This window comes from Xiphophorus maculatus, unplaced genomic scaffold (genome assembly GCF_002775205.1).
Source record: "Xiphophorus maculatus strain JP 163 A unplaced genomic scaffold, X_maculatus-5.0-male Unplaced_Scaffold_138, whole genome shotgun sequence".
Classification (NCBI taxonomy): Eukaryota; Metazoa; Chordata; class Actinopteri; order Cyprinodontiformes; family Poeciliidae; genus Xiphophorus; species Xiphophorus maculatus.
In genome coordinates, this window is record NW_019369751.1 from 99,899 (window position 1) to 120,450 (window position 20,552).

General features: G+C 41.0%; 1 long non-coding RNA gene across 1 annotated transcript; it reads right to left on the minus strand.

Annotated features, from left to right (window-relative positions):
• Positions 1 to 14,300: 14,300 nt before the first annotated feature.
• On the minus strand, positions 14,301 to 15,153 carry LOC111607815. The gene is made up of 2 exons (XR_002752435.1): positions 15,056 to 15,153; positions 14,301 to 14,854 (listed from the first exon to the last, which is right to left on the minus strand). It is a non-coding gene; the product is annotated as an uncharacterized LOC111607815 (long non-coding RNA).
• Between the last annotated feature and the right edge of the window lie 5,399 nt (positions 15,154 to 20,552).

The window sequence follows — 20,552 nt, forward strand, 5'->3', positions numbered from 1 at the left end:
GTTCATCTCTTCTGTATTTTTCTATTGCATGGAAAATACATTACCATTACCAATACATTACCATGCCATACCATTCTATTGCATGGTCACGAAATTCCTTGTGCGGCATTGACATCAGTGCCACCACTTCTTCAAGTTTGGTGCGCACTGGTTGTGGCATCACATCCACTATTGATTGCCGAAACACAGCTGCAATCATTGGAGATTCATCAACACCAGACTCCATGTCCTCCTTCCACCTTCTCAACTGTCTGGCGACATAAGATGCTGGATTCTCTGAGTCACCGATTGGTTCCCCTTTCAAGGTCGCGGGGTCCAATTTAATAGGAAAATCTGCCCTCAAGGCAGCCCAGATTGCCGTCCAGCATATATTAAATTCAATTCCATCTGCTCGTTCTTGCAGCATCCATGCAGTGGCGCAAAACGTGGGTATGCAGTGTATGCAACGCATAGGGGCGCTGCACTAGAGGGGGCGCCAAAACCCCGTCTCGAAAAACGTTTTTTTCTTGTTGGCCATCCATCCATCCATCCATCTTCCTCCGCTTATCCGAGGTCGGGTCGCGGGGGTAGCAGCTTCAGAAGGGAGGCCCAGACTTCCCTCTCCCCGGCCACTTCTTCCAGCTCTTCCGGGGGAATCCCGAGGCGTTCCCAGGCCAGCCGAGAGACATAGTCTCTCCAGCGTGTCCTGGGTCTTCCCCGGGGCCTCCTCCCGGTGGGACGTGCCCGGAACACCTCACCAGGGAGGCGTCCAGGAGGCATCCTGACCAGATGCCCAAGCCACCTCAACTGGCTCCTCTCGATGTGAAGGAGCAGCGGCTCTACTCTGAGTCCCTCCCGGATGACTGAGCTTCTCACCCTATCTCTAAGGGAGAGCCCAGCCACCCTACGGAGAAAACCCATTTCGGCCGCTTGTATCCGCGATCTCGTTCTTTCGGTCATGACCCAAAGCTCATGACCATAGATGAGGGTGGGAACGTAGATCGACCGGTAAATCGAGAGCTTCGCTTTTTGGCTCAGCTCTCTCTTCACCACGACGGACCGGTACAGCGCCCGCTTGACAGCAGACGCTGCGCCAATCCGCCTGTCGATCTCCCGCTCCCTTCTTCCCCCATTCGTGAACAAGATCCCGAGATACTTAAACTCCTCCACTTGGGGCAGGACACCCCCCCTGACCCGGAGAAGGCACTCTACCCTTTTCCGGCTCAAGACCATGGCCTCGGATTTGGAGGCACTGATCCCCATCCCGGCCGCTTCACACTCGGCTGCGAACCGCTCCAGCGAGAGCTGTAGATCACGATCTGATGAAGCCAAAAGGACCACATCGTCTGCGAAAAGCAGAGATGAGATCCTAAGGCCACCAAATCGGATCCCCTCAACACCTTGGCTGCGCCTAGAAATTCTGTCCATAAAAGTGATGAACAGAATCGGTGACATAGGGCAGCCCTGGCGGAGTCCAACTCTCACCGGAAACGAGCCCGACTTACTGCCGGCAATGCGGACCAGACTCTGACACCGGTCATACAGGGACCTGACAGCCCGTATCAAAGGGCCCGGTACCCCATACTCCCGGAGAACCCCCCACAGGGCTCCCCGAGGGACACGGTCGAACGCCTTCTCCAAGTCCACAAAACACATGTAGACTGGTTGGGCGAACTCCCATGCACCCTCCAGGACCCTGCCGAGGGTGTAGAGCTGGTCCAGTGTTCCACGACCAGGACGAAAACCACACTGCTCTTCCTGAATCCGAGGTTCGACTATCCGACGGACCCTCCTCTCCAGGACCCCTGAATAGACCTTGCCAGGGAGGCTTAAGAGTGTGATCCCTCTATAATTGGAGCACACCCTCCGGTCCCCCTTTTTGAACAGGGGGACCACCACCCCAGTCTGCCAATCCAGGGGAACTGCCCCCGATGTCCATGCGATATTGCAGAGTCGCGTCAACCAACACAACCCTACAACATCCAGAGCCTTAAGGAACTCCGGGCGGATCTCATCCACCCCCGGGGCCCTGCCACCGAGGAGCTTTTTAACCACCTCGGCGACCTCGCCCCCAGAGATTGGAGAGCCCAACCCAGAGTCCCCAGGCTCCGCTTCCTCAGTGGAAGGCATGTTGGTGGGATTGAGGAGGTCTTCGAAGTACTCTGCCCACCGACCCACAACGTCCCGAGTAGAGGTCAGCAGCACACCATCCCCACTATAAACAGTGTTTGTGCTGCACCGCTTCCCCCCCCTGAGACGCCGGATGGTGGACCAGAATCGCCTCGAAGCCGTGCGGAAGTCTTTCTCCATGGCCTCTCCAAACTCCTCCCACGCCCGAGTTTTTGCCTCAGCAACCGCCCGAGCTGCATGCCGCTTCGCCCGCCGGTACCCATCAGCTGCTTCCGGAGTCCCACAGGCCAAAAAGGCCCGATAGGACTCCTTCAGCCTGACGGCATCCCTCACCGAAGGTGTCCACCAACGGGTTCGAGGGTTGCCGCCGCGACAGGCACCGACAGCCTTGCGGCCACAGCTCCGATCGGCCACCTCGACAATGGAGGCACGGAACACGGTCCACTCAGACTCCATGTCCCCCACCTCCCCCGGGATGTGTTCGAAGTTTTGCCGGAGATGGGAGTTAAAGCTCCGTCTCACAGGGGATTCCGTCAGACGTTCCCAGCAGACCCTCACAACACGTTTGGGCCTGCCAGGTCTGACCGGCTTCCTCCCCCACCACCGGAGCCAACTCACCACCAGGTAGTGGTCAGTGGACAGCTCCGCACCTCTCTTCACCCGAGTGTCCAAGACATACGGCCACAGATCCGATGAAACGATGACAAAGTCGATCATCGAACTGCGGCCTAGGGTGTCCTGGTGCCAAGTGCACATATGGACACCCTTATGCTTGAACATGGTGTTCGTTATGGACAATCCATGGCGAGCACAGAAGTCCAGCAACAGAACACTGCTCGAGTTCAGGTCGGGCGGGCCGTTCCTCCCAACCACGCCCCTCCAGGTCTCACTGTCGTTGCCCACGTGAGCGTTGAACCCCCAGCAGAACAAGGGAGTCCCCAGGAGGAGCACTCTCCAGTACCCCCTCTAAGGACTCCAAAAAGGGTGGGTAATCTGAACTGTCGTTCGGCCCGTAAGCACAAATGACAGTCAGAACCCGTCCCCCCACCCGTAGGCGGAGGGATGCTACCCTCTCGTTCACCGGGGTGAACCCCAACGTACAGGCGCCGAGATGGGGAGCAACAAGTATGCCCACTCCTGCCCGACGTCTCTCTCCCTGGGCAACTCCAGAGTGGAAGTATGTCCAGCCCCTCTCAAGGAGACTGGTTCCAGAACCAGAGCCATACGTCGAGGTGAGACCGACTATTTCTAGCCGGAACCTCTCGACCTCACGCACTAGCTCCGGCTCCTTCCCCACCAGAGAGGTGACATTCCACGTCCCAAGAGCCAGTTTCTGCAACCGAGGATCGGACCGCCAGGGTCCCCTCCCTTGGCCGCCACCCATCACACAGTGCACCCGACCCCTATGGGGGTTCTTGTTGGCATTTTCTATAATTAACAGAATGAAATGATCAATAACAGGGGAACAGCACTGATTAGGCGCCCCTCTGCTCCTTCACCTCCCCTCCTGTCGCTCTCCCTTCCCATACAGGTGGCTGTGCACGCGCTCCTAAGAGTACGCAGGCGCGTTTTTTTTTTATTTTTTTATTTTAGACTACCACTCGTAGTGCACTTGACAAAATGGTGCGGCAGAAAAAAAAGCTGTCCTGGCGCATAACAGAAAAAGTAAAAGGGAGAAGGATAAAGATGTTGGCGGGATGAAAAAAAGCCTTTCAATGTGGTTGAAAGATAGTAGGTAAGTACCGTCAGTGTATTAGCAGGACAGGAGGGTTGTAAATAATCAAGTTAGCTAAAGCTAGCAGCTAGCCTAATACGGAATCGTCCCATATTTGGCTGTTAAAAGTTGCCTCCCCTATTAAACCATTAAGGGACGCGATTTGTTTTGTATTTCTATGAATATCTGATACATAAACCTGTCACAGACACATAACCGCGCACTAAGTAAGAATGACCGAAATAAAACTCAGGAAATATTAACACAGGAAAGCTAAAGCTGTTGTGGCGGCAGTGCCCAGCTATGGTCCAACACTTAGCCCTCCTGGGTGCATTTTTTTCACTCATATGTATTATGGATTCTTTAATTAAAGATGAGTTGTTCAAGTTCATGTGTGTATCAGACAAATTAGTCATCAGAGTCACTAAAGCCCTTAAACTCAAAAAGGTTGGTGACCTATTTTACCAACCTTTTTTGCAGGGGGACACTTGAGTTTAAATGTCTTATTCAATACCACTACAGTGGTGTTGTGATGTATCTGATAAGTCAGATCAGATGTAATGTCCAATCAGTAACTGTCATCCAACAAGGAGATGATTTAAATTAAAGTTTAATTTCTATTGTAGTTTGACTGCTGTATTTTTTAAGCCTATTTAACACAAAATTTATGTCATTCAGCTGTGATGGTGGAGAGAAAGAAGAGAAGATGATGAAAGAGGAAGAATCAGGACAGACAGGGGAAGGCAACAGGTTGGTCTAATGCAGGTGGAAGTGAGGGAGCAACTAGTCCATCTCAAGCACAAATTTTTAAACATTATTTTTAAAAATGGTAAGATCTGTAATTTTTACAACTAATAATGCTTTTTTGACCACATGACTTAGTGGAGAACACCACAGACAAGAGATGAAGGAGACAGACATGAGGTCAGTGATAGAGGAGACAAGTGATGAGATCAGGTAGGCATTAGGAAAGCAACAAAAACCTATATACCATGATGGTTTGAGTTTCTGATGACCATCTTTGATTGTGTTCTTTTTTTGGGAAAATTAGTGCAGGCAGTCATGGTGAGTCAACCACGAGAAAGGAGAATGAGAAACAGAAAGGTGCAGATGAGGGAGAGGACGAGCAGAGAGGACTAGATGATGAAGAGAGAGAGAGGCACAGAGCTGCGGAGGAGAGAGCCGAGACAAGGCTTTATTCAGAAGAACCATCTGAATGGCCTTTACCACACAAAATGGGGGACACATTTAGGCAGTACATGGTTGTAAATGGCCCACAGAAAGTTTCTGATGGTCCATATCCAAGATCAGAGAAGAATAAGAGGTGTTTTTCCAAAGCATACTGTTTTCGTTTACTGTCTAATGGAGAGAAAGTTGAACGAGATTGGTTACTGTATTCTAAAAATACTAACAGAGTCTATTGTTTTGCATGTAAGCTTTTTGGTGAAGCTAAAGTTCTTGACACATGCCTTGTGGAGGGGTATAATAACTGGCGATGTCTTTCAAAAACACGGAAGCACCATGAAACCAGTAGTTCTCACATAAATGCTTATCTGACGTGGAAAGAAATGGCATCTCGCTTACGCCTAGGTAAAACTATTGATAGTGAACTGCAGAAAACCATGGTAGCTGAAAAAGCACACTGGAGAAGTGTGTTGACTAGAGTTATCGACTGCATACTTTTCCTTGCAGAGAGAAACTTGCCACTAAGGGGGAAAAATTCTCAGTTAGGAAATCCTAAAAATGGAAATTTTCTGGGAATCCTTGAGCTCATAGCACGATATGATGTAACACTGGCAGAGCATCTTAGAAAGGCTGCCTCCAAACAAACCACTGGATATCTGACATGGTGCACTCAGAATGAATTTTTAGATTCAATATCAGAGTGTGTTTTGAGTAAAATATCTGCCAAGATCAAGTCCTCTAAGTACTTTGCAGTGGAACTGGACTGCACACCTGATATTTCAAAGCAAGAGCAGGCCTCAGTCATCATTCGATATATGGGGAGGCGCCGAAGATATGTTCGCATCCACCTCAAAAATATGGAGTTGCGCCCCTGCATCCATGGGTGGTTTTTCAAAACGTTCTGCATAGTAGCAGTTCCCAGAACTTTTGCAAAAATGGCTTTGATGTCTCCCAGTGCCAAAATTTTGCCAACTGTCTCTTCTTCTAGTATTCTTATCCATTTTCCTGCGCCGTTATGAATGTCTGGCAGCCGCGAGACTAACCCGATCAGATCCATCGAGGCTAATGGTATGTATTGAGCAACGTCTTCCTTTAATATGATTGGTAATTGTTTTGAGGGGTCGTAACGATCAGGTTTGCGTATGTTAGCTCTGGATCTCAAATTGTATTCTCTTTGTTTTGGGGCTGGGTGTTGAATTTTATTAGGTGTGCTCGTATATGGACCAGCTCCGTCTTGGTCATCTTCGCATCCATGCTCCTGTTCAACTAATCGTGCAAGGCTTTCATCAATTTCCATTTCCGCTTCCTGTATCAGCGTCTGATTGTTATCATTTTGCAAATCAATGCCTTTGTGGTCTAAGTTTAACCAATAAGCATCTCCGCTTCTGCGACTTTCTGCATGACCAGCGTAGCAGTCAAGAATTTTATTATTTCCAACTGTCCGCGTTGTGGAGCATCCAACATTAGTGGTTTGAATTCCGGTTGGAATTGGTGGCATTGATGTAGAATGTCTGCCAGCTGGCTTGTAGCCATCTGCATTAGCATGTGATGTTGATGGTTGCATACTTTTTGCATGCTCATTAATTATGCTATAATTTCGTTGAGGTGGACCTTCATCTTCCGGTGAAATTAAGTTTGTCTGTGGTGCACCTCTGGTTGGAACTGGTGTTTGAACTACTGTTGGCAGTGCTGCATGCACTGTAGATGATGCGTCTGATTGAGCTTCCGGCTCTTTATTTTGAGGTGATGCAACATTACTTTGTCTGGAATTTATTAGTTGGTCATCAGTCCTGTATCCAAAATCACCTGTAATGTTCAGGACTCCTTTCAGGGCTGGATACAACCCTGCGGGAATCATTTCATCATCCTTTGGCTTTTCATAATTATTTTTGAGCTCAATGAGCTGCTGCTTTAAGTTCTTCCTGTATTTTTCACCTTCCTCCTTGAATAGTTGTAAAATGTTAAATTCTAATTCTCTTTTAGCTTGTCTTTTCTTACTTTTATTTTTTGCTTTGTAGTCGGTGATTCTCGCTTCCATTTGTTCGCAAAGGGATAAGTCAAAGCTCCCATTCTCCGGCCACGGTGATGGAAGTCCTTTTGTTCGCTTCTGCCATTTCTTGGAAATTTTAGGAATTTGATCAGCATATTCCGGGTTTTTTGAACCAACGATCACTGTCGGTATGTTACTCATTTTATATGTTTAAGCAGTTGTTTCACTTTTTGAAATTCAGTTTAAGTTTTTCTGTCAGTTGCAGTTTCCTTATTATTCAGCTTTTTATTTTTGAATTTAGTTAAAAATAAATTGATTATTTTAGTTATTTGTGCTTACTGTATTTGTTCCTTGTAGTATTGTTTGTTTATTGTTGCTAAATATAGCTAAATATGTTATGTACTCTTCAATAGATATAGCACTTTAGCAAGTTTCATGCAGTTATTCACCTCTATTTACAGTAAAATATACATTTAAGTAATGTTGAACATGGTTCAGTGTGACAGAAACAATGATTATTTTTATTAAAATCTGTGTTTTAGTTGAGTTAATTTAAAGCTTATGCTTTAAATTTCTTCTGTATTAGAACAAAATATAAGAGAGAGGAAAAAAGAGAAAACTTCACTGCTCAGCTGCAGTCTGAGATGCCCCAAAGGTGGGGGCTGGTTGTTGACGTAATAGGAAGTGGGCTGTCTTACTGCTATGAACTACAACTGGGCTTACACAGTCTCAGATCATGTAATATCCGGACCCGTGACGTGTGTTGAAACAAGAGAGTGAGGGACAGAAAAAATAGAAAAGGCGGGAGGGGGCGAGACCGAAACGGAGGGGTAGGCAGGGAGAGGGAGAGAGAGAGAGAGAGAGAGAGAGAGAGAGAGAGAGAGAGAGAGAGAGAGAGAGAGAGGGCGGGTAGAGCAGAGAGAGAGAGAGAGAGAGAGGGCGGGTAGAGCAGAGAGAGAGAGAGAGAGAGAGAGAGAGAGGGGCGGGTAGAGCAGAGAGAGAGAGAGAGAGAGTAGAGCAGAGAGAGAGAGAGAGAGTAGAGAGAGAGAGAGAGAGAGGGTAGCAGAGAGAGAGAGAGAGAGAGGGTAGAAAGGGTGGGAGGAAATGTTCGTGTGCTTCTATTCCTGGCAATCCACCAAAAACGCCTTTCTTTCTCCCAGTGCGCTTTAAGTTTCTAAACAAGGCAGCAGCTATGGCTATATTTTCCTATCTATATTTCACAATTTACGAACAGTATAGAACAATTGCAGACAATATCAAAGACCAACTTTTAACTCTTAAGCAGAGCACAGTTAAGCTTTCAACGCTTCAACGCCACTTTGAAAGCAATCAGTCATTTAATAAGCCAATACATGCACATTTTAAAATTTACATTATATACAGAGCATGCCGTTGAATACTTACACAGCAGACACATACGCATTCATTCCCAATTATTCAGCATTCGTCTCAGCACTTTCATTCCTTTTATTTTCTTCCACATATTGCTATTCCCTCCACTTTCCGTGAATTTTTCTCTCTCCCCGGGGATTCTAATAAAATATAACTTATAAACTATTATATTTATAAAAATATAAATTTAGTTGGCTACTGATTTAACTAGCCATTGGTCAATTTTAATGCATCGACCGATCTGCACCAGAATTTTTGACAGTCGTCAGGGAATGCTGCCGAACGCATTAATGCGTATCGCCCGGTGGACGGGCGGGGAAAAGGCGCAACAGCTTCGAAGGCGCCTGGCTGGTGCTGGAAACTGCGGCAGAGCTTCTGCGGTGGCGAGCGGGTTGCGGCTCTGGAAACCGTGCAAGAGCTTCTGCGGTGGCTGGAACCCCGCGGTGGCCAATAGGCCGAAGCGGCGCTGAGCTGCGAGAGCCGCTCGAGGCTGCTTGCAGCTTTAATTTCACTTATAACCAGACATTTTTTCCCCTATTATCAGTGAAATAATCTGCCAGTGTAATCAATACTTTTTCATTAATATTAAGGATTTATTGAGCTAAAATAAGCAACGTTGCTAAAAGGTTACTTGTAATATTAAAATATTTGCACTAGAAACTGCACAAGAACAATAAGTAATATTTTCTGTTTTGAATCAGTTAAAATCCATAAACAAAAATGTTTCCTTTAGTCAGAACCTCAACAAAAATCTAATAATTATTTCCTATAAACTAGTCAGAACTCTTCTTTTTTTATTATTTCTGATTAAAATAAAGCCATTTTTGTATCTTTTTCTCTTAGTATCCACTGAAATACATGCATCCATCACTAATCCATCCATAAATCTTCTCAGCCTGATGTTGTTGTGCAGCAGGTTCGGCTGCAGATCTACCTCTGCTGTGTGTTTGCATTCCCCGGACCAGTTCTGCTCACCTGAAACAGTAGCAATACTACTGATGTAAAAAGAGAATTTTTTTGTGTTGCTGTGATTTCAAACTTCACCCGTCATGTTCTGAAACTCAAGTGAATAACTCACAGTTGTCTTTCATCTTTTTTTTTTTTTGGGAGGTGAGGGAATTTATTACGTAAGCACTGCATTGATGTTGCTTCTTGAGAAGTCACAGGACTCTTATGAAAAAACTGCAGAAGGCTGCAGGGGATGTTGGTAAGAGACGCCTCCTTCATTGAAACTGTATTATCATTATCCCAAACATGACCAGAGGATGTGTTCGCAGAGACCTTGTGACAGAGAGCTTTTGAAGCTGCTTAAACTTGACAAATCGTGTAATCGCTTTGCAACGTGCAAAATCAGGAATTTTATTTCCAGAATAATAGTTCTAGGAAGAAAACTGGTCATAAAAAAATAAGACATTCTACAGCAGGCCTTTGTTGTATGCATACAAAAAATAGAATATGTTATTCATTGCACAGAGTATTGCGTACTTTACTCATGTAATGAAAGCAAAAACACAAAATATTACCAAGTATTTTTGGTCTAGCTTCTAGTGCAAATATTTTAGTACACTTGAATTAAGACAAAACTAACTTACAAGTAAGTTTTCAACAAGTAGATAATTTATTAATACTAATAAAATATATAGACTTGCTCCTATGGCAGATTATTCCACTTATAACAAGATATTTTCCATGTAATAAGTGAAATAATCTGATACTTTTTGTCAATATTAAGGAATTATTCACTTAAAACAAGCTCCTGTTTCTTGCTGAAAACTTACTTGTAAGTTAATTTTCTTATTTTGACATTCTGATGTTTATTATTTGTTCTTTTTACAATTCAGACCACATATTTATATATTTTCCAAATAAAAATACATGTTTTTCCTTTTTGTCTTGCTTTGTGGGTTTGTCTGTGCATACACTCACCTTTTACGACAGATGGCGCCCTACTCACCTGACTGGAGTGTGTGTGTAGACAAGTCATCAAGCACACCTGAACCTGATCAACTCATCAGCGGCGTGTACTAAAGGAGGCTTCTGCCAGTCCTTCAGCGCCCGAGTGTTAGCCAGTAACGGTACCTCTGAGCCTCCTAGACTCTAGGAGGCTCAGAGGTACAGTGTGTGTGTACTAATAAACAGTACACACACAGTGTGTGTGTACTGTTTATTAGTTTCTCGTGTCAAACTTCACCTAGAGGCAAGCTCTAGGACCTAGAGCTTGCCTCTGATCTTTCCTCGTTGTTCTGAAGCCTTTAGTAACTTTCCCTGTTGTTTTTGCCTTCAGGTTTTTTCCTGGTGAAGCCCGGAGAAGCCTTTACAGATCCTGTCTGTTTCTCTGGTCGAGATTCCCCTCGTGACGCCGTGGGTCTTACCCACTGGTTGCCCGAGTTCCCAGACTGACCTCCTCCGTCTGACTACAAGGTAGCCCGAGCCTACCTGTCCGCCCTCCGACGCAATCCTCTGTTTCCCTCCTGGACACCACCCGTCAAGCACCGGACCACCTGGACCCCTTAAGAGACTAAGACTAGGAACCTTTCAGTAAACTCTCCTAGACCTCGTACCCTCGAACCACAAGTAATATAATTTTATAATTGAATTTGATACTTACTTTAATCAGCGGGTCAATTCAAATTGACCCGCTGATTAAAATCAATATAAATGAGTCATACAGAAAGTATTTATGTTTTCCTCCATTTCTGCTGAGTGTCACTCAGTGTGGGTGGAGTTAGTCCACGGGAACAGAAAAGATTTCCATCAAAAGTTGTGTGAACACTTTCTGCTTTCTCGCAGTTTCCTACTGAAGTAAGGAGAATAGTGAGAAAGTGGGCTTGTGTGTGTGTGTGCAGAAGCTTTATAATTTCTTGCTAATAAATTGCACTAAACACATTTTTCTTTTTAATTTGTGTTGATATTAGCAGGTTGCGACTTCAGCAGATTCTCATTTTTCTTGATGGAACGGCTGTTTCGCACTTTATTAGCCCAAACTTATTGGAAATCTTTCTGCTAACCAACCATGTCTGCAGAGACAAACAGATTCTCTTCTGCCCTCTAGTGGCAGCAGACAGGTAGCGCTGTTAAAAACAGGTTTCTTCTATTTTTGCTTTTTATTCCAGGAAATCAAACTAATCTTAATACCAGACAACAATAAATACAAAAAGCAACGATAAATCTATTATTTCATGCTTATTTATATCCTTCTCACTGCTACTGGTGACAACTGGGAATACATTTTTCCATTGTTGGGAATTTCCAAACTGATAGACGCCACAGTTCAAAAAAATTTGTTGTCTAGTTTCCAGTATGAATATCTTAATTTACTTGAAATAAGACAAAATGTATTTACAAGTAACTTTTCAGCAAGATAAAGAGCTTGTTTTAAATCAATAATTCCTTAATATTGATGAAAAAGAACAAGTTTCACTGGCAGATTATTTAATTTAAAATATGGGAAATATGTCTTGTCAAAAGTTTCATAATCTGCCAGTGAAACTAGAACTTTTTCACCAATATTTAGGAATTATTGATGTAAAATAAGCTCTTTATCTTGCTGAAAAGTTACTTGTAAATAAAATGTTGTCATATTTCAACTGTACTGAGATATTTGAGTTGATTCTATGTTGCATTGTTTTTTCTGTGTTTGATATGATGTAAAGCACTTTGAAATGCCTTCCTGCTGAAATGTGCTATACAAATAAAATTTGATTGATTTGCACTGTAAACTTGACGAAAATACTTGGCAAGATTTTGTGTTTTTGCAGTGCAGTGATCGGTTTCTCACCTGTTGTTTGGGGCATGATGCGGTGGTTTTTCAGGTTCTATTTAAATAACTTTCTTGACTGAATAAAATCTGGGTGTTGCTGCTTTTCCAAAAAACGTAGCAAGTTGTAGTTAATTCATAATTTAAGAAAGTAATTTAAATACCTTTCCTGTCGTTGTACTTGAAAACAGCTCTTTTTATTTACCCAAGTTACGATGAACTGAGAAAAATATCTGTTTCTGTCACTTTCGGTCTGTTGTGGAAATCTCCTGCAGTCTTGTAATTTCCATAAGTGCTTTTCCTGCTTAAGATTGATGTGCACGCATGTAGACAGCATGAAAAATAGACGTGTTCGTTGTTGACGAGATGCAGGACAAGAGAAGGTGATTTCCTTTTCATGTCTACAGCAGGCATGAATCCTGCATGAGGCACTTTACGGAGTGAGAGCAGAAGAAGACGTAAAAACGTGGCGCTGATCTCAGATTCACTGTGGTGAGTTTCTGATATCGCAGATGGACGTTTTGATTCATCCGCCTGCTGTAGATTCAGTAGAAACAGCACAGCTCTACTCTTTTTAGGCTGTTTAGGAATAATAAAGCAGCAGATGCTAAAGTAGTTCCTCCTGAGTGCCATCTTGTTGGAGGAAAAGCAATAAGTGCGGAAGCAGCCCACTCCACTCAATGCCACCTGAATAAGTGATGCTGCTGAAGGACTCTGAAGTAGAAACAGACAGGAAGCTGCCATTCTGTTACCGAAAACAAGCCAATGAACTCATCAATAAGTTGGTGGAAAAACTCTGCTTTTTCACATGTCAGCTGCTCCAGTATGAAATATTTCCAGGAAAGACACTAAGTCAGGGCATACAGTACCAGATTTATTCTTTTTATTAGTTTTTTTTTAGCTTTTCTGTCCCACACAAAATCTCACCAAGCACTTTTTGATAGTTTCTACTGCAAATATCTCAGTACACTTGAAATAAGACAAAACTAACTTTTAGATAATCTTTCAACAAGATAAAGGATCTTAATTTAAGTCAATCATGTATTAATATTGACAAATAAATTGCTAGTTGCATTGGCAGATTGTTTTACTTATAACACATGAAAATGATCTTGTTAGAAATAAATTTATCTGCCAATGGAACTAGAGCAATATTTAAAATCCTGCCAATGTCAACAACACAAAGTGTAAACTTAAAAAAGTGTGGTGGAAGAATGAAAACAGCTCAATCTTTCTTGTATATTTTTTAAAACGTGTCTCAAATTAATTAACACAACCTCAATATGCTTCATGTTTAAAAAATAAACTACATTTACTTGTAAAAGTTGGTTTAGTTACAGAAACGGAGCGGTGCAGTTCTGATCTCATCCACCAGATGGAGCTCTATTTCCACATTTGAGTACAGTTTCATCTGAGACCATAACAGATTAATATTTTCACAAATGTTTGACAGAAATCAAATGGAAAGAAGTGAAGAAATGTTTTATTTTCTGTTAAATGTTGAACAAGAATTCAACTAAATTAAAACATTTTACTTTCAGCAACTCAGAGGAAATAGCATTTTACCTTTAAATAGGTTAGAAAATAGAATTTTTTCTTTGATTGTTTACCTTGAAATATTCATAACTGGTATACTTGAGTGGTGAATAGATTTTTTAGGTGAGCTGGGAGAGTTTTTAGCTTCTTATTTCTTTAAAAACCAAGACGTAGATGTTGTGATGATGTCCTCAGAAGCTTCCTACACGCCGCCCGCCCACACGCTGATCGCTGTGGCGTTAACCTGACACACCTCAGGACGGGCTGACGATGCGTTCAGGGACCTCTGCTGTTTGGGATCAGCTCATTAGGCTGCAGGGTTCCTGATTAGTCTTACGGTGTTGTGCTGTTGAAAGGCCTCGTTTTTAACCCTGAAGAATGAGCTGGCCTGTAATTAACCTTCTGCTAAATGTCACTGTGGGCGTTTTAAAGCTTTAGGAGGGAAAGTGGCAGCTTTCAGGTAGTCCAGTGAAGAAATGGAGTCTTTCGCTAAGTCCACTTAAATTTATTAAAGAAGACCTGTGACTCAAAATTTACATTTTGCTCGTTTTGTTCTTCCATTTGTGTTTCTGTTGCTTCTAAAAACAAACAAGGCACTTAAAAAACCTACCCAGCTGTTTTTTGCCAATAAGTTCATGTCTTTTGGTGCCTTGAAAATGAGCCAATTTAAAACCTCACAATTTTTAAGACACACTCAATTGGCGCTGTGCCGTTGCCTAGCAACCCCAGCAAAGCCCAGCCACTTTAACTGGGCTTTGGTTGTTAGCTACATTTTTCTTTTTAAAAGTAACTTTTCAGCAGGAATTTGAGCTTATTTTAAGTAAATAATTCCTTAACATTGATGAAAAAGTACTATTATTATTTCAAACAATATAAAATTATTTCCACATAAGTGAAATTATCGGCCAGTGAAACTAAATTCTCATCAATATTAAGGAATTATTGACTTAAAAAAACTCCTACACATAGTAGAAAGTTACTTTTAAGTTAGTTTTGTATTATTTCCAGTGCATTAAGGCATTTTCACCAAATATACCTGTAGTGTTCTCATCAAAAGTGTAACAACTCCGACTAAACACCAAGGTAAACCACAGCAAATTGATGAGAGGGAGACGTGTAGCAAGATTGAACATTTACTGTCGACTTCCACGTATCATAAGCTGGGTGAAAACTGTAAACAGAACAAACAATACAAACTTAGTTATGTGTCCGAAGAAACTTACAGTACATACATAAACTCTGCAGTTATATGCAATCCACTATGCATGGTTAAACAAGAATATCCGCCGCCATAACTAAACATTAACATCTTCGTAAAATAATATCTGATACATCTTACACGACATGTATGTTATCAGAAAATAACACTTACAGCATTGCTTCGCCTTAATTTCTCGCGGATGGCACAGGATTAAATGCTGAAGACACAACACATTCAGCCATGCTTGCTGCAGCTCACGGAGAAAACCGGAAATTACCAAACAGGAAGTCCGTGGCAGACAACACAGTAATTCTTCAAAATAAAAGCCTTCGCACTTATTGCGATTACAAATAACTTACAAAGGCATTAACACAATATCCATAAACTATTCAAGAAAAATGCTGTCAAAGCAGCACAATACCATAAAGTAAACTTCTTACTTCAAAACAGTTGACACAATTTAAGCAAAACTTTTGAGTCAAACAAAGTCAATATGTCTAAAAATAACTCATCATTACTGTGACCCTGGAAGCCAGAGAGCCTCTGTCCTCACTCACAACATGCACACTTCACACTTCATTTGTTTTAATTTTGCCTTTTGGATATTTGTCTATATCACATTAAATCAGACACAGAGACAGTCACACTTATTAAACTGCTTATCCGTCTCCTGATAATGGACGAGAGGAAGGGCGGAAAGCAGACCAGAATTACTAAATTAAACTCTTGACTCTTTATAATGTTAAAGGCACTTTGTTAAAAACGGAGAAATTTACAACCAGGGGGAAAATGTTAATGGCTAATTAGAGCTTTAAAAGGCCGTGTTACATTTACCATGAAACAGTTCTTCAGTTTTGAAGAGCTTTCTGTCGTCTACTTTACCTTCATTTGGAAATAACAGGAACAAAGATCAGAATGAGAGCAAATGGAAATTTTATTGAATGTAACCTTCACTTTTTTGGGTTCTAAAGTTTTGCTAACAATCCAGCAGCTTTTGTTAGACTGCGGTTCATTGTGTTGATTTCTGTGTCTGACTGGAAAAAAACACTCAGAGGATTTGCAGACAACAGATTTCTGCTTTGGGAACAAAATGTTTTGCTGTTCTGTCGAGTCGACCTCCTGCAGAACTTTCTTATTGAAAATCATATTGAGATTTTTTTTTTTTTGAAGCAGTGATGGAATAACAACAGGATGTTCTCAGCCAGCATGGTTTCCCTCGGGTTTATTAGGAAGAAGAGACGCTGCTGTACCTTCTGAACCATTGTTATTGTTTTTCTTTTTTATAGAAGACTATTGTCTGTATGCTCACCAGAAAATATGAAGTCACACTCCAAACTGTTCATATTTTGGTTTTGCAATACAAACTGATAAACACACACACTTCATTAAAAATTTAGTTTACCTCCTGATGCTTTTAACATGTAGACTCGGTTCAATTTGTGGCCAAAATTGCAACATTTGTTACATTTTCAAGTGGTGCGGTTTGTTTTCACGCTGCACTTAGTCAAACAAACCAAACACTTTGAAGAACCTGTTCCCCTCCCCACCTGTGGGGGCGCTGCACCAAGAACCACTGAAGGAAACAACACGAAAACCTCTTAAGGAAACACTGAGCGCAACTTCTGGTTTCACGAAAGCAAAAATGGAGTGACAGGAAGCTTCGTCGTACCACTTCCTGTCGTCTTTTTTGTCATTTTTGCCAGTAAGTAACATTCGGCTGTTTTGCAAAAAAATAATTTTTTTTTGCATTGCAGTTCTGAGAAATATATCTATTTCAACACAGCTGACAACTTTTTATTGAAAACAGCAATTTAAAAAAAATGTGTATGTTTCCATTAAGCAAATTCATTTTTGTACTTTTATTGCAAGTAACATTGATTTTGTGGATGGTGATTATGACACATTACCGGAGCTTTGGACAAAAAAACATCTGCAATATATTTTCTGATTTGGCCACTTCCACTCTTGGGAGTTTGCAAAGTTCAGGTGGTTTGTTGACTAAAGTGCAAAAGATTAACACAAAGATGATCCAATGAACATCAAATGATATTAATGTCATATCAGAGATACTATTGCTTCCTTTACTTTTGGTCTTTGCCAAACTTTCCCAAGAGAACAGAAAAGAAAATAAAGCTTCGATTTCTTGGTTACCCAACTCATGAGTCACTGTCTGTAAATAAAACAAAACGTAGAGCCGACACGAAGGAAACTTCCAACACAAGAACAAAGGCGCTGGGAATAATAGGCAGTCTGAGTCCGTCCACACGAATCCTCTGATTTGATTTTGTGACCTTATAATTCATCATCAGGTCAGACTGAGGATCAGGAAGTAACAGAGGAAATAATTGCTGTCTGAGCCCACATTTAACTTTAATTCAGGGGTAAAGTTCAATGAATATTTTTGCTTTTAACAAACTAGTCCTGTAATAGAGAAGTTTTACCAATAAATGTTTAAAAGCAAAGATCATTTCCCAGACTGCATGGAAAAAGAGAGCAGAGGTTTTACACCTCTGCATTTATTAAATAAATCCGAGCTCAGGATTGTTAGATTCTCTGAAGCCTCAAGTTCACATTGGTCTGCATCGCAGATTTCCACGTTTATTTTCCACTGTCGGTTCAATGACATCATCAGTAACAGTAGTTTATGTTTCAAATAATAAATAAATGCATTCTATTTGTAATGTTTTGCAACTTATGGAATATAACTGGTGTAGTTAAGCAGTATATTTGATAAAGGGCAGCTTTTATTTTGAGTGGAGAGGCTCTGACTGGATGCATTATCATCATATTTAGATCCAAAATGTCAAAGTTTTAACTTTAAGTGACTTTGTTTTCATTTTGGTTTTGTGATGTTGTGATTCATTCACACATCATCACCAATTCTTCTTGGATTGTGGGAACATGCTGCTTGTGGAGGACATTTTGAATGAAATGGAAGGAAGGTCACTTCCTTGTATGAGAAGAAACTCAACATGTGAAATTGGACTTTAAGTGGATTCTTAAATATTACAGATTGTGGTTCCTTAAACAGGTTATGATAGGTCTATGGTCTGTACAAAACATGTTCATTACATTTTTTGTAAAATTTTGAGATTTTTAGTCAGAATGAACCGTCATAGCGCGTCTTGTCACTTTAAACCCAAATAAGCTGCTGCTGGCCACGCCCCCAAATCAGCGTTTACACTTGCATGTGAAAATGGCAGCAAACAGATGTGCAATTACACAACTGTACATCTTTGAAAAGCAGAAGTGGAGCCTCCAGCACAACCAACAAGAATTCAACAAGTGGTTTCTGGACGATAAGTCAACAACTAAACTTTTGTCTTTTCCAGCAGCCATTTTACTTAATGTCCTGCAGCTCAACTTGGGTTGCTAGGTGACAGGGCTGGGTTCGGCAGGGGTTGCTAGGTAACGCCACAGTGCCTGCTGATTTGTGACATTACATTCTGCAGGTTTTTGAAACCAAAAAAACATTAACTTATTGCCAAAAACTAGATGAGTTTTCTTTTTAAGTGTTTGGGTTGTTTTTAGAAGAAGTAGGAACCCAAATGGAAGTTCAAAAACATGCAAAATGTAAAATTTGCATAACAGGTCCCCTTAAATTTTTTTTCTTGGACAGATTTTCTTTCATTTGTCTGTTATGTCCGGATAGAATCGGCTCCTCTGAAACTCTGACAAAAAGACGAGAAGCTGTAACTAGTCTAGCCAGAATATGAAGCCTGAATTTATAAAATGTCCTGCAGAGAAGATGCACTCAATCTTTCTGGCAAATTAAAATCTAAAAATATGTTTTAGGAGCGTTAGGTGCTGCTCTAATTTTCCATGTTGTGTAATACATGTAGCAAAATTAAAATACTATTAGAACGTGTTGGGAGTTGAAATGCACCACTGCTCTCATCTCTTCTGAATAATGATGAAGACTTCATTATTCAGATGCCTCAATTCATTACATTTTAATGACTTTCAATAGAAGTTATTAAACTTATACCACCACAAAAGCCCTGTAGGTAATTGGAAATAAAGATAGATTTTGAAAGTGTACATTTGCTTGCTCTTTTAGGTGGGGTTTTGTGACAGAGTTGTGAATCGTCAATATCTTACTACTGCTAAACAACTGTCAGCGGATTCTCATTTTGGAAAATCAGACAGAAATCAGATAGAATAGAAATATCAAGCTAATAAATACAAAACTTAACAAGAAAACAAGAAAAGCTGCTTTGAATCAAGTTATTTGTCAACTTAAGCTAATGTTGCAAAGACTAACTGCGACTCAAGATAACAGCTATTCAAAGAACGACACTTGTGTAGCTACTTCTTACTTTTAAGGTTATATATATACAGTATATATTTATATTGTTTTATCAGCTTCTGACAGAAAGCAGAGGTTTTTTTAGAATCAAAGCACCTGCTGCACCAGTGCCAAATATTTTGGCTCAAATTTTCCTCTTCCTCATCTCCAACTCGGTTTTTAAATGACTCTGGGAAAAGACTGAACCATTCAGGCAAGATAGCAGCATCAATTTAACATCAGTATTGAGTAAACAATAACAATAACAGAAAAAGGAATTTACAAAAAATTAAAATGTGTGTAAAAGGAAAATCATTAGGGTGCTTTTTTTCTTGCTGTAATTCTCAGTACATAAATCATAAATTAAAAAATAATGGGTTTGTAAATCCTTTAAAGCTTCTTTTTGTGCTGATTACCTTGAGTGGAGGCAGACAGCTCTGTTCAAAAAACAGCCTTTAATTATGTCAAACACTGGAGGAAAAAGATAAGTAGTGAAGAGCAAATTGCCCCAGCTGACTATTTGCTGCCATACATTATGCATTCGGATCTGCTAATCACAGTTTCCTCCATTATGTCTCAGATATTAGCTATGATAATGGCTCAAGCTGTGGGTCAGTCCAAGCAGAAAATTAAAAATTAAAACCTCTGCTCAGGTAGAGGTGGCCAAACTTTGGAAATCTTTTATATTTACACTTTTTAAATACTTGTTCTGTTAAAAGGCTTTCATCAAGACAATCAAAAAGTTAAAGTTCTGTCATGTGACTTTACCAAACTAACTTTTTACTGAGTAAAAAAATAACAAAATATACAGAAAAAAAGAGATAGCATGAAAAGTTTGTAGAAAAGTCAACACATTAAAAAGTTACATTAGGTGTTCCTCAGGGCTCACTGCTGGAGCCCAACATTATTTTGAAATGCATTTGTGTGTGGATGGTTATGGGAAACTTTACAATCTGCATTGCAAAAACACAAACTCTTAAGTTATTTTGGTCTAATTTCTACTATTAGTGCACTTTAAATAAGACAAAACTAGCTTTTAAGTAACTGTTCAGCAATATTTAGGGGCTTATTTTAAGTAAATAATTCCTTAATATTGATGAGAAAGTTGTGGTTCCATTAGCAGATAAGTTTACTTATAACAAGACATTTTCCCATGTTATGAGTGAAATAATCTGCTAACTAGTATTTTTTAAAATTAATATTAATGAATTACTGACTTAAAACAAGCTCCTATTTCTTGCTGAAAAGTTTCTTAAAAGTTTGTTTTGTCGTACTTCAAATGTAGTAAGAAATTGGGACTAGAAATTAGCCTGAAAATAGTTTTTAACGTTTTGTATTTTTGCAGTGTGAAGTCTGTTGTTTTATTCTGAGACAGCTTAT